Below are 15,805 nucleotides of genomic sequence, written 5' to 3' on the forward strand. Positions count from 1 at the left end.
TTGTTTTCACAGGAAGTGGAAATTAACATGGTATCCTTTATTAGGGCTAAGGACAAATTAGTCTTGTGGCTGTGTTCTGTGCAACAGTACAGAGCAAATGGAGGTGTTCTGTTCTTTGTTCAATGGATATGAAGTATGAAGACTTTCTCAGGAGAAAATTATAAATGAAAATTTAAGAAAGACTGATTCGAAGCATAATGCCACGTGGCCAGATTTGAAAAAATAAGTTCTAATTTCTGAAATACAAAATAGCACTAAATAGAAGAAAGATACTCATATGTCCAAAACATTAGAATGCCTATGTGATTGTGCAAGGAATAGTGATGAGGATTCTGAGGCGAGGAGGAGAAAATAATGGAATAAGAGAAGGGCCTTGGGGGAATGATGGGATGGTGTGCTATAAAGCAAGGTGTAGGATTATTGCAGACTTCTGTCCTTGCGGCCAAAAATGAGGAATAAGAGAGGGACTATAATTTTATTTTTTGTTGCTGGAAATGTAACAGAAATGTTTTCCTTCACATCCAGTTCAATTTTTATCAGGAAGAATAGTTCATATATGGAAAGACTTTTGAATTTGTCCTGTACAACCTATTCTCCAGGAAGAGGAAAACTTTGGCCCAAATCATTCCTAAAGATAATCTCCAGACTGATAGATGACAGAGCTCATGGCATTATTGTCTATTAATGACTCATATTTCATAGCAAGGAGTCTCTCCAACAACTTTCAATGGTAATTCCTAGTCTGGCAATAAAGACCCTCTATAGCAAATATCCAACTATCTCTTCTACTTCATCATCTAGTTGTTCCACATTGGTTCTTTTCTTTTTATTGAGTCACCATGTTTACACAGTTACAAAGCTGATCATGATCAGGTTTCAGTCATACAATGATTCAACACCCATCCCTCCACCACTATCCATTTCCCACCATCCACATTGGTTTTTAACTCTCAGGAAAGTTCTTATGACTCTGTCATTGCTCACATACTGCATCATACTTGGCACCTTCTTGTCTAAATCTTACCCAATTTCAAGACTAGCTTGAGATATAATTCTTCTGTAAAATCTTCTTTTTACTATCTCGGGCCCCCATAACCTGACTTTCTCCATCATGCACCTGATGTAGTACAAGCTATTTGGAATACTAAGGCTCATCTCACACATGTGGTATCTTGATAGGCATACTCTTGAATCTCTTAGAAAGAATGATAAAAGCATTTATAAAATATTATTAAATAAAGATGACACCCTGCTTTAATACAGAGCGGGGATAGAATGATCCCTGGATATTAATTATGTAAGACTTTGAGGGAGTTTCTAGTCAAATAGGATGGTGCACTGGGGATCAGATGGCAATGAAAGGGAAAATTGGGAGGATCTATGTGAAGAGGAGGCTGGGCTGGGAGAGTCACACATGTAGCTGGGTGTGAATCCAAATAGTTTCCTTTGCAGACTAAGTCTGGATCATTTGCACATTTTGCTTTCAATCCAAATCCGATGCACCTAATTAAGATGTAAGGACAGTAAGGCATAGAAGAATTCTTCCAAGATCAGTTGGTGATTATAGAATCATTAAATAATCTCCACACCATAGCACCAACACTTCTCTTTTCTGTCTAATATATTCATATTCTAAGGGGTAAAATAACTACTGAATGAATCTGAAATCGCATAGCATGATGGCAACTGAAAACTGAAATTAGGGAAAGGTGCCCTAAGCTTGTTTGGAATAATAATGTTCATCCCTGACAGCCCAATTTGCCATTGGCTGTGTTGCCAATTCACTTATTAGGAGGGCACTGAGTAATATAAGATCTACCTGACAACGGATTACATTTAAAAGTTCTCTCTTTATTTCTCTTAGTTTATTGTTGGAGGAATCTCCTAAGCAGTACATTCTTATTGACTATTGTAGGGTAACATGATCATGAAACAGTCAAAGACAGGTGAATATTATTTATTGGAGTTAGGCTTTGTAGGGGTGTAAGGGCGGAAGCCTTGGTGTAGTAAGCAATGAAATGACTTTCTACAAGCTACAAAGGTATGGAGTATCAAGGAAACTTTGATTCTTTTTTGAAATTTTGTATCTCTGCCTTATAAAATAAAGCCATGTTCATGTGGAGCTGGTTCTCAGAACTATTAGTCTGAGAGTCAAGCTTCCTTCCATTGCTGGATTGAGGGAATTTTTTCTTCATTTAATTTTTGCATTCATTCATCCAATGAATCATTCCTCATGTGTTAGCTGATGTTCTTACATCTTTTTACAAAGTCTTTCATCAGCCATATAAAACCAATGGATGCTGTTTCAGGATATATATATTTTTTAATTGAGTCACCATGAGAAACACAGTTACAAAGCTGTTTATGATTGGGTTTCAGTCATTTCAGTCATACAATGTAAGAGCAGATATAAAGCATTCCAAAAGATTAAACATAAGGGAAAAAACAGAGTTACCAAAAAGATTACACTAAAATACAATTTACCTTCAGAAGTTGCTGCTAGTTCTGTGCTGGTCCTGGCTTGTAAAGAAACAGAAACTTGAGGGTAATTATTTCTCCCCTAGAGCTTACAGTTTAATAGAGGAGACAATAAAAGGTAGTTTAAAGCCCTAGTAGGAATGGAGATAGGAAGTTGAGGGGAAAGAAAAAAGATTCCTTGGTGTATAAAAAGAGACTCAAGAGCATTAAGTAGGAAAGAAGTATCAAGAAGGTAATTGTAGTGAGAAAGAAATGGAAGTGCTAAGATATAGAGATGATAGAAAAGAAAAGAATATAGAAAGTTTTGGAGAATAGTTATTAGTTCAATCTTTCTGAACACAGAAATCAAAGGAAATAGATAGTCTGAGTAGTTGGACAGAGATGAGTTCATGACAAAACAGTCCTATAGTGCCAAGCACCACTATGGATGATTTCATTATACAAGATACCTCTGAGCAGTAAAGACATGATGCCCACTGCGGTGACTTTGTTGGGATTTGCTCACGAGAGAATATGCAATACTCAGCATAGTGCTTCATTAAATGATGATCCAGTGAAGGGAACTCTGCCCTTTGGGGTTTCTAATCTTTCATTCAACATGTTACTCTCCATTCTGTAAGGACTTCTAGCTGCATGTGAGGACATGCTCAGTCATCTCCTAAAGCAGAGTCTTTCACAACTCACATCCCTCTTCAACCCTATCATTCTTGGCTAATAATGGCTTCCCTCCCCTTCAATTGGCAGCCAAAAAAAGGGGGGAGGATGGGAAAGTCAAGTTCTTGGCTGCCTCTGTGGAGACTTTGGGGAGAGAGGTTGCCCAAGATGAATAGAATACTGGATATGAGTGGGCTCTTGCCCCCAGTCAGCTACCACAGATTAGAGATTCATATGGCCATAAAGATCCTTCATCAGGATTCATCAGGACCCACAGAGCCACCCAGTGGCTGGCTGCTTCCATATACCAGTCCTTCGTTTTTTAGTTTCTTAGAAAGGTACTAGAGTCATTCTCTAGATTTCTAGCATTTCCTCTACCAACAATCCCCATCAACAAACCCAAGAGTTAACAATAACGCAGCTTGCCACATATTACATACATTGTTATACATCTGCCTTCCAAATGTCAAGAATAAGGAATAAGGATAGATAAACCTCTAGATGAGAACACAGGAGATGGGATGTTCCCTGGGGAGAAGTCATGACAAGTCAAAAACATTCAGAGCAGAGTGCAGAATATAACTAATACAAGCCTCTCACCTACTTGGAGTCCATTTTATTCTGGCAAAAGGAGGGCTGGATTTGATCATGGCCACTGTGACCATGATTAGTGTTGGCAAAAGTAAACTCTGTAAGCTTCCAAAACTTAGCAGCCTCATCTCTCAAATGAGAGGTTGAAATACACATTCAAAAGTATTGACAGCATGAATTCTGTGATTTTTGAACCCAGCCAAACTCTCTGTTCGTAAGTTTAGTACTCACTACTCACTAAAAATGGAGATTTGTTATTTCTAAGAGGGACTAATACGTAATTGAAATTTTTAAATTAACCCACATTCTGTCATATGAACACTAACTTGGATGGCTACTTTATGCTTTATGACTCACTAGTCAAATCTCTAATGAGATGAGTCAATTATTCACATCCTATAGTGGAAGCAGAGTTCCCGTTTTCCCATGTCAGTTTAAATATTTCCTAGATTCTATGCTTATATTTTAAAATCCAGCAAGATATGCATGTTTTTCCTGTTTTGTATGGTGCATGGGAACTTTACACTGTTAAGCAATGGTTTAGAGAAATGAATTGAGTTAGGTAATATTCACATGACCTGCCAGTCTCTGTTCCAGGATGGTATAATGACATTATGAATGACAGACGAGGCGATCTTGATGGCAGTAGCCTTTGGATTCAGTTTTACTGGAACCTAGGCCCATCAGTTACCTTCACTGTGTCTTGTCTTTCATTAGCAAAATGAGAGATAACCTATTTGACAACCAGACAAAGAAGAATAAGGTTCACAAAGCACTTAAGACATCTACAGTATGATTTGAAGGAAAAAAGATAATAATTCATTTGGATTTTCCTTTGATGACATGGAGGATTGCCCTGATGACATTTTATAGACTCTGTTCATCGATTACAAAGGATTCTCAGGGCTAATGCTTCTCTGAAACTATATTAATTTTTTCACCTATCAAATACTGACCATGACTTAGGTTTTGAACACATGATTGAGATTAGGAGCCAGGAAGACAGTTTAAAGGGCAGGCATGCATGCTTTTATGAAGGAATCCTAGGTTCCATACCTAATACAGTATGAACACTTAATCACCTCGAGTAGTGATCCCAGAACACTGATCTAGAAGTAGTCCCCAAGCACCTAAGGTATGGCCCTAACACAAAAGTAAACAAAAAATCAAATATAGATCACCAAAATTTTCCTGCTCCATTTTTCCTCTGATAAATACCACTACACAGAAACCCAACAGTTGAAGAAGAGCTTTTTAATGCAAAATGAAAATTTGAAAACTTAAACCAGAACTTTTGTGTAAGTGCATTAAATGTGAGCAAGGTGAGCTATTCTTTTGTCCAACAGCTGATAAAATATCAATGGGAAAATTCTTGCTACACATGAAGAAATATTGTAAAGAAAGTCAGACATGTAAGTTTGGGTTTCAAAAATATAAAGGTCATTGAATATGACATTGCAAAAGCTCTAGAAGTTTCTAATTAGGTTTTGAGCATAGAATTTGTTTTTGCCTTGAGCAAGAAGCCCAGTTGTTCTACAATAGGGTCTTTGCATCCTAGCAACATAGCAGACAATGTATGCCTTAAAAGCAAGTCTATTTTCAAGGGCTACCTCTCTTGGGTGTCTATGGTTTCCAGGAAACATATTCTATAGTTACTAATTCTTGCTGCACGTCATTTATTTCTTCTATTGTTGTTTATTCAAAATTTTGACCTTGTATTAAATTCTTATGGATTTTAGTTTTTGATGCATTGAATTTAATTAGAGCAGAGGACTTCCATTCGGAGGTTTTGGTATTAAAAAATAAAGCCATTGATCTTTAAACTGAAAGGTTTGATGGGATATTAAATTTGATGAATCATAGCCAGTGTCTGTTTGTTAGTTTTTATAGACCGCATTAAAGCATTCATTAATAAAGTCACACTACATTGCTTTGAGTAGGTCCTAAAAGGTTAACGACTTGATGCAGGCTGCAGTGTTCTTAAAGCTTTCCTGTGCTATATGTGATGAACTGAGCTCACTTTGAAATTAGAATACAAAAAAGAGGCTTCTTTTTCCCTCTCACAAGGTCCAGGAATTTGTGGCTCTCAGGAGTTCAGGGTCTTCTTTCTCTTTTTCACTTTTCTTCTTCACTTTTCTTCAGCCAACAGCTTGCTCTTTCAGTGCTGGTGGTTTGAGACCAGAGCTTTGTTAGCTGCACAGCAACCTTGGAGAGAGGCTATAGCTTCCATAGAGTGCCCAGATTTCTCCTGGCTGTAATGAGCAGAACTGGAGTTGGAACCACCCATTTGATGCCAGGAGTTGTTATATGAGAAGTATATTATTAACTGTTTTGATTTTCTTTCCCTTGGAGACTCAGTTCTGGGAGATGGAAGAGAGAAACATTTGCAATGCTCAGACAAATATGATTTACATATACAAGCACCTGTTACACTACCATATATCCAGAGGACACTCAATATGTATTTGCTGACTGAGTGGATATCCATGGGATTTGGGAGAAGGCAGCCATATCCTCCCCCCTTCTGTGCCTAGGAGCACATGCTGTAAGTACAACATCTGGATTGTTAACTCCCAGAGAAGTTCTGAGTCAAAATTTTATGAGTCAAAAGCTACATCAGATGAAACCAGATTGGGATTATGTGACTGCCTTAAAGATAAACAGCAACAAGCAGCTATCAAGTTGATCAGTCCTTAGTATTAAGCAAAATTTCAATAGATGTTTTCATGAAAATTCATGAAATCTCTTGACAAAATTGTGTGGGAGGGAAAAATTATTTTTAAAAGAGCATAATTTAGTTCTGTTGAGAATAGTTCTTTTTTAAAAAAAACTGATTTAAGCTGGTTTGAGGTGAAATTAAAAGATTTCCATGAAGTTGGAGGGCTTACATAAAATAATTTAACCATTTTCTGAGCTTCAACTAGAACCTTCTGGATTGGAGGGACAGTAGTTCCCATGTTAGTCATAGTGAATAGAAGAGAAAAATTCATGGAATAGAGGCCACTAACACATACCTGGTCACAATTGTTTCCAGACTGAAACAGCTTTGTATCTGTGTATTACTGTCAGTATCTTGTTATATTGTTCTTTCAGAATCAATAAAAACTAAACTCCCTCCATGCCTTACTGCTAAAATCTTCTAAAAGGATGCTTAGTACTGAGCAAGACTGCCAAAACAAGAAAAGAGGCAGAATGAGTAATCAAAGTTCTTCCCACTTTATTTACCAACCTTTTTCTGAAAGAAAGTTGCACCATTCATATAAAAGATATGGAAAAAGTCTTGTTTTGTTCGTTTGTTTTTTTTAATATGTGGGAGGAATTCTTTTCTTTAGAGAAAAAGAGAATAAATAGTAGGTTCTTATTTTGATTATAGAAAGCTGCTTGGGGGAGATCCATTACATTCAATGTTTCTACTCCCAGAGATCTTAACTCTTAGTCATTGTCATGTGAGGTTTGACTCATCCAACTAAGAGCTGTTTTTCTATTTAAAGAAAAGATAGTTTTTATAAAACTAGTTTAACAAGCATTGTCACTTGACTTTTTCTGTCCTTATTACCAAACCATCCCTTTGTATTTGTATAAGGCATGAGTGTAATGGACACTATTCAAGTGTCTAGTGCCTCTTGTCCAGGACTGAATCCATATCTCATTTAAAGCTATACTGTGCTAGTAAATTTTTTGTTTTGTTTTGTTTTGAGACCATACCTGGTGGTGTTCAGGGCTTATTTCTGATTCTTCACTCAGGGACCACTTCTGGAGCAAATGACCACATGTGGTACTGGGGAGGGAACCTGGATTGGCTGTGTCCAAGGAAAATATCTTCCCTTGATGTACTATCTCTCTGGCCCATGTGGTGGAAAAATTTTTAACAACTCCTTCTGGGATGGTAAAAGAAGGAAGCTTTAACTAGCATCGAAATGTAAATACTTCCTCTGTGGTTAATCTGAAGCTCTTATACACTTGAGCTGGGAAGAGATAAACAAATGTCTTCAGAAAGTCAGCTATAAGTTGACTTTAGTACATTACTGTAATTTTCTCTAAGTTGCATGTTATGAATCTATGACTGAACAGATTGGAAAAGGATAACTCCATTGGTTTAAATTGTTTAACTACAAAGCTTTGAAAATAAGTATATCTTAGACCCCTCGATCTTAGTGTGTTGACAATATCAAGTACAAAAAGACACTAGTGACCCATACATATTTTTGTCCAAAAGCTCATGGTTGAAATCACCTTGCTTGGCATAATGTTATAGAAAAAAAATCATTCACTGCATGAGAAAAAAAATGATAGATTATAATGGGTGGTCATTATAATCTACCATTATTGATCATTTTAGTTTCCACAATTTTCTCTGTCATTTTTAGACGTTTATTTTAAACCGATGGCCTCATTTTTAGATTCTGAGTCTGGTAGAACAAAATATCCATTCAGTGAGTCAATTAAAAATGGTAGATCACTGAAATCTGTAGAATTTTCATGTTAAAATAGGAAAAATTGGGTCTTTCCTCTATAGATGGTTAATCTTATCTCTAAGTTACTGTAAAGAAAATTATAACAAGTAAGCCATATTATTTGCAGCTGTTTGGGAGGAATACCTGTAAAGTAGGCAGCCCAGTTTTGAAGATAATGGATTTATAACTCCAAGGAAGCCAAACGTGTGATCACTTGGACGAGTATCATGTTACTATGTCTCCCCCTTTTTTCCCATCTAAGGCCACATCTCAAGTAAGAAGGTGACCTAGAGGTTGCCCAGGTGATCTAGGCTACCCCAGGCATGCAGCTGTGGAGGGCTTGACCTTGAAGGACAGATGGCACTGGGAGGATCCTTTATGTCGTCTCTGATCAGAGCTCAGCTTCTGACATTTCTGTCTCAGACGACAAAGGCTTTCATTGTAAGCTGCTTTCTGATGCATGCTTTAAACCAAGTTGAACACATTAAAGGGAGTGAGGGGAGGCAGAAATCCACTCATTGTACTCTGTAAATAATTAGATAAAATTGCTATAACAGTAGATTTAAATAGATCTTTATCTTTCCCAGACCTAAATTGGATTTATTTCAGGTTAATCATATTTTTTCCCATTTATCCTAACATACATTTACATTATGTTCCATATAACATTTACTTAAAATATAGGCAATTTAAATAAAAGGCTTTTGTGTCTGAAGAGGTGTAAACTTCAACTCCTCTAACATAAACAGTGCTGCAAACCAATTTTACCTCAAAATCAAAAAGTTTTCATACAAATTCCATTTAGTTGAATTTGATATTCTTTTCTGATTTGAATAATATTGTGAGCCCAAACCTTCCCTTAGGAAAATTTATTGTTACAAGGATATGGCATGTGCTTATGGATTCTTCTCTAATTTTATCCACTTTTGAACTAGAATGCTTTATGAGGCTCCCCTATCGTGTTACCAAGACTCTTTGAAGTATTATCTGATTTCAGACTAAGGCTTAAGGATTCCTCTTCAGGAGACCCCAAAATAGCTCTCTATACCTCTAATTTACTACTTTTGCTCACCAAGTACCTACCACTTCAGTTCTCTTGGCTCGGAATATTTCTGAAAAGTCCAAGGCAAAATTTGTAAAAATTAGCTGTTTGTATGCTAACCAAAAGGTTATGTGCTTAAATGAAAAAATAAATGAAAGGAATAACCAACCTTTATTGAGGTGTTAAGGTTTTATTGTAACTGCTTCATATACAGTCTGTTCTTCATTTTCAAATAACCTGGGGGAGACAGGTCATGTCATTATTATCTTCCCACTTTTTAACATGAGAAAATAGAGGTCATTGAACTTTTATAAGGTTGCAGGACACATCCATGAAGACAGGATTCTAATTCAGGCACTCTGACTTGAGAATCCACAGTTTTACCCACTTTGCCATGCTTCACAGCAGAGTAACCCTCTCTATTTTGGCAATTAGATTCAAGGCGGTGTGTGGGGGATGGACAGAATGAAGCAGGAAGGGTCAGAAGATGGACTCTTAACACAATTCTTTTAGTAAGTAACTGTGCAAACTTAGATAAGTCAACTTCTTTGGAAACCTTACACAGCAATCCATTTTATAAGCAATTTATTTATTTTAAATAAATTTCATGAGTCTCCCAGGAGGTCATTTAAGTAGGGCCAATAAGACCAAAATGGAATGGAATTTCTGGGGTCTGTTGTGTAGATGACACAGGAATGCATGCAGAGTTTCCTGTGCTGATCCTCTTCTCTGCCTCTTACTAGATGGCACATAGTAACAACTAGTCACCATGCCAGTCACCAAATAATAAAAGGTTTCCAAATCTCAGCATCATCAGGGTAGATGAATTGTTCATGGAAAGCATTTAGTGCAACATTATATGTGTGTGTGTGTGTGTGTGTGTGTTGCATGAATGCTCATTCAGTCAGAGGTGCTGAGACAAGGAACGTGAGAGAAATTATTATTTTTCATGGAGGGCCACTGGACTTGCTCAGATCCTGTGACAAAAGGCAGAGTGTCCCAAGGTCTCTTTATATTGATCATCATCGTACCTCTAAAGGGCACAATACAGTGACGTTATCAAAAGGAGTTACAGAAAGAACATTGAGGCAGGCAAAGCATGTATTGTTTCCTCGTGTCCACAGGCCAGTGAATTTTGGTCTCCAGAAAGAGATACAAACCGAAAGAGAAACCTTTCTTGGGCTACAAGTATTTGGGTTTACATCCCAAAGACAAACTGGGCAAACGTCTGAAATTTGCATCCCAAAGAGTAGGCTGGGCCAGAGCCTGGAATCTACATGTCAAAGATTAGGCTGAGCTTCTATGAGAAAAGGAAAACTGCCTCTTTCAATATACTGAAATTTACAAAGTTATTTACTGAAGGCAGTTTAGCACTGTAGCACAGTCCTCCCATACTGTAGTTCATCCATTTGCTAGAGCGGGCACCAGTAACATCTCCATTGTGAGACTTGGTGTTACTATTTTTGGCATATCAAATACTCCAAGGGTAGCTTGCCAGGCTCTGCCATATGGGCGGGATACTCTCGGTAGCTTGCCGGGCTCTCCGAGAGGAACAGAGGAATCAAACCCGGGTCGGCTGCATGCAAGGCAAATGCCCTACCTGCTGTACCATTGTGCTATCGCTCCAGTCCTCTGAAGGCATTTAAAAAAAAAAGTTCAGCTTCATTCAAATAGTCATGGATTCAAACACCCATTTCATTCAAACACCTATTTTCATGGATCCCTATGTTCCTGCCCATTGTGCAGTGCAGTCTACATAGGCTCATCTTGACGGCTCAGTCAAACCCAACATATATATATTCTTCTCTATATTATATGAGGTTGTTATTATTATTTCCATTACATAGACAAAAAAAACTGAGCTTAGAGAAAGTGAATGACTTGCCAAAGGACATGCCTCATGTAAAAAGTGGTGGAGTTGGGATTCTATACCAGGCAAGTGACCATTTAGCCAGTATACCATCTTTCTTACAGAACAAATATACTGTTTTATATATTATCTAAGCTAGCAGTCTCTTGTGCAGTATATCCTCCATTTTCCTTAGTTCAGCAGTCAAAAGGTTAAATAGATAACACAGAAGACTTCCTACAGCCACCCTGCACAAGAGCCACAATGGGTTCTAACTGGTCAGGGCTTTACTCTGCTATGATTGGTCAACTCTTCCTTTGTTTCCTCCCCCCTCCCAAACCATCACCTCAACAAGCATTGATTTCCTTTTTGGAAAACAAAGAAGGTAGGTTGGAATATGATCTCCCAAGTTTCCTTCTAAATTTCAAGTTCTACAAGCTCAGTAGATATCTATCCTCCCTGTCCTGTCCACATTCTTACATAGATAAACTTGTTTCACTAAGAGCTAATTCCAATTTAGTACACAATATCTCAAATTAAAGTTTCTCAAGCAACTACTGGTAGAAAATGGCTTTAGGAAAATTGCTTATGTCATGTCAAATGGCTAAGGAAATTAAACCCTGTACCCAAGGAAATAGAACATGGACAGACAGAATAATGTGTCTCTTTAAGATGCCTGTAGTAGCACATGAGAATTAGGATCCAGGTTTCACTATATATTATTATATGTACATTTGTTAAAGACTTTATTTCTAATAATTTGTGACTTGTAGTAGTTATACGGGTTTCTTTCTTTTCATCTTACTTGATAGCTAGGCTATCGACTTTTCAGAATAGTGGGATTTTTTATTTTCCAATTTGCTTAATTTTTTAAAGCCCCCAAAAGATACCTCATACAGATAACCTGATACTGACAGGTTTCAATCAGTTTGGAGTGTCCCTTTGGTCACTTGCTAAAAAGTTACCGGATGGTAGCTATGTGGGTACTTTTCTATGTCCAATAATACATTTTGTTCTGAGGTTTCACTGTGATACTGACCTGAATCCAGTCTACCAAAACCAATATTTTTTTATAAGAGATGCCAGATTCCTAGTTGTTTCTGCTAACACATCTGACACACTCAGCAACCCTGAAACCAAAACTGAGAGTTGCTCCCTTTCTTTGTGAGGGAGCTCTGAGTCCTCAGAGAAGTGATACCCAGGTTTCCTTCAAGTAACGTATTTTGAACTGAACCTCTCTCTTGCTCGTTCCTTTGTACTCTCTGTGCTAGGGATGGTGGTGGCGGGGCTGCTTCCCCAGAGAGGGCCATATTGAGCGTTTGTGTTTTTGAATGAACTAAAGATTTCTATCTTGACTGATACTTTCTGGGTTTTAGACTTACTCTTCTATCTTGTGATTCTTAAGATAGCAAAATAATAAGTGTCGATAAATAAATGTTTATACTGCAATACGAAAGTGTTTTTCCCCCTACAATTGGTAAAGAAAAAAGTGCAATAATAGTATTTAATTTGCACCCATAGGTGGAAACTCCGACTTCTTCATTAGGAGGCTAAATCTGATTTTTGTTTGTGACCAGCATGAACACTGACCTCTGCCCTTTGAATGATCTTTCTGTCTCCCAGAAAGTTCATGAAAAGGTCATGGAGCTGCCTGACTTCCTCTGTGTGAGCATGGACGTGTCTTTGCTATTGATCTGGGAAAAGACCTTGCTTTGTCCATTCAGTGGTTTTGTTCACTTTATTTTTAATGAAAACCTGATCAGTCATTATAGAATTTTTCCACTGGAATTCACACCTGAGTAAGTGTAGAAAACGAACCTCTCTTCAGGTTGCTTATTTCATCTGTGTTTTACGTTGGCTATAATTTCCAATTAAAATAATTCCCAATTAAATGTATTTTTGGACCTTTAGCAAAGCGAAATACAAGCACTTACTGGTCACAAGTTCAGAGAAGGAGGGGGGGTTGTGAGGGAGAGAGAGGAGGGAGGAAGAGAGGGGTGGAGAGAGAGGGAGGGAGGGAGAGAGAATAGCTTACTTTACTAGCTGGAAATAAAAACACCAGTGAATTTCTCTTATAGATTCCTTCATGTCAAATTCATATCAGGAGTGACTCTGAGTTTTCCCTTTAGATCATCCTGGCATGATCGAGGAGCCAAAATAAAAATGATTTCTGTATATTCTTGAAGTGATTCCTTCTTTTGATGCTGCCTGTCAGTGTAAAAGGGGTTATGAATCTCCGGAAACCTGCTCTGCTGACACCATCAGCTGTGGAGTCACCGGTTTTCAAATCAGACTGCAGTAACTGGCTCAGCTGGAGGGTTTTAAATCTCTACTAGAAAACTATTGCCATTTACAAACAACAAGGATGGTACCGAAATGGTGAAAAATGTACTTGCGTCATATTTAGAATGATTGTGGAGGGGAGATATAACAATACTTTTCAAGACTGTAAGCAATACGTATATTCATATCTTGCACTATTTATCTTGTAGATATACAGCACTGGAAGTTCTTGGCTGCTCGCTGTTAGGCTAGCATTGAGAAGGAAGGATTCTGAGGTTTGTCACTGCCGTATATCACTGCAGCTGTGCCCTTTGATTACACTAGGACACCACCAGTCATTAATAACAGGGAAAGCTTTTTGTCTGGCAAATGCGTTGCCTTACAGTCCTTTTTAACACCTAGGTATCTTGCAGGAGTAGCAAAGGTAAATTAAAGCTGAAGCTTGTTTATTTTACAGTCACACTTGAAAATAGAGGTGGCCTTTTCCAGAGCCATTCAAGAAAATGTTTCTTCCCCTTGTTCTATAAACTTGAAATGTTTTTATATTTTGCATAGCTCAAGGGAGCCCAGCCATTAAGTCTCATCCAAATTAACAATATGATCACAGTGTAATAACGATTTTAATCCTCTCACTCTCACACTCATTTGGCTACCATTGGGATGTAAAACAAGCTATCATCTAAGACAGTTCTTGTGCAGACATAAAAAACGCAACTTGAATGGAATTCACAAAGGAGAATGTTTTTCTGTGATGGAAAAACCCCAACATGGTCCCATTTGATGCTCAGAGAAGGTGTTGCTTGAAAGGGTGGACGGCGCTGAGCTGTTTTCCAGGCTATGGTACATTCTCATATAAAGTCACCTCCAAGCAAACCACTTGGTTCATATTAAATTAAGTAACAGAAAATAGAATTCTACACAAAAATTTCACAACCTTTTAAAGCTGAGTGAAACAACCACTGTGAATTTTATCTGTGGTTTTCTAGAAACTATTAGGACCCATCAATTCTTTTTTTAAATGAGATTTTATTTTTATAAAATTGTTCACAATAGTATATTACATTTAATATTCCAACACCAATCCCACCACCTTTACACCTTCCCATCACCATGTTTTGAATGTTTCCACCCTGACCCCCAAAGCCTGACCCCAAAGCAGGACCTAAATAATTTATTTTGTGTTGTTTGTTATGAATAATCCACTAAAAATGATCCAAATGTTTCCTTAGAGAAAAGTGTGTGAAAATTGTTGTAGTTCAGCCTGGAGCCATTGAGCCCTTGTCTTGGTACATCAGTGGTGTAAAGTATGAGATGTCATGAAGCTGTGAATGCAGCTGCAAATGCTGCTGCACACTCCAGGAATTCTAAAATTTTAAATATGATGATACAGTTGAGATTAATTTAATTACTTTTTTAGCTGGATGTTGACTTTGGGGTCCAGAGGCATCTCTGCAGTGTGTTGTTCATGTTGCTCTCTTCTGAGAGATTCATTTCTGAGTCTTTGGATCATGGTCACTAATGAGTTTGTACGGCACTGGAGGCAGTTCATGGGCATGGCTGCTAGACTACTGGAAGCATAGCGAGATGGGGGAAGTTCTCCCATTCCTGACTCCATGCAAACCTGGAGATTTTGAGGACCCATCATTTCTTGCCTGGATTATTATATGGTGCCTTACACTGATTTCTTATCTCCCATCCAGTTTCCCTTAATGCAGGGATTTTCAAAGTACCCAATTTTATAAATTGTTAGTAAGTAGGGAAATTTGTTTAGTGTTCCCCTAAATTAATTAGTTTATTTTATTAACAAGAATAAGATCACAAATTAAGAGTGGTTGTTAGTTTCTGGAATTCATCATTAGTTTTTTTTTGTGTGTGTGTGTGTGCACATACATGCGTGCAGAACTCATCTTTAGTTGTGTGTGTGTGTGTGTGTGTGTGTGTGTGTCTATGTCTGTGTGTTCTTATACTCATCAGTTCCAGATGTAGGTCTCCTTCTGTAGGTCTTGAATCAAAAACATCTGCTCTGATGCATGTTTCTCAAAGTACAAGATGCAACCAGGCAATTTGGACTCATAACATTGGATCATGTAATGAAACAGTTTCTGCCTTTCCTGTCCTTTATCTGTTTAATTGAGAAAGGAAGTGTCAGGTTAATGTTAGACTACACCATAATACCCATCTAGCAAACTACCCAAGAAGTTTGACATTTGCCAAACTACTTTTTTGTTCTTTGTAAGAAAATTAGAACAGTCTTCAACACTTTTTTTTTGCTTTTTGGGTCACACCCAGCAATACACAGGGGTTACTCTTGGCTATACACTCAGGAATTACTCCTGGCGGTGCTCAGGGGACCATATGGGATGCTGGGAATCGAACCCAGGTTGGCCGCGTGCAAGGCAAATGCCCTACCCACTGTGCTATCTATCACTCCAGCCCCCCTCAACATTTTTATAA

The sequence above is a fragment of the Sorex araneus genome, chromosome X (assembly GCF_027595985.1).
Source record: "Sorex araneus isolate mSorAra2 chromosome X, mSorAra2.pri, whole genome shotgun sequence".
Taxonomy (NCBI): Eukaryota; Metazoa; Chordata; class Mammalia; order Eulipotyphla; family Soricidae; genus Sorex; species Sorex araneus.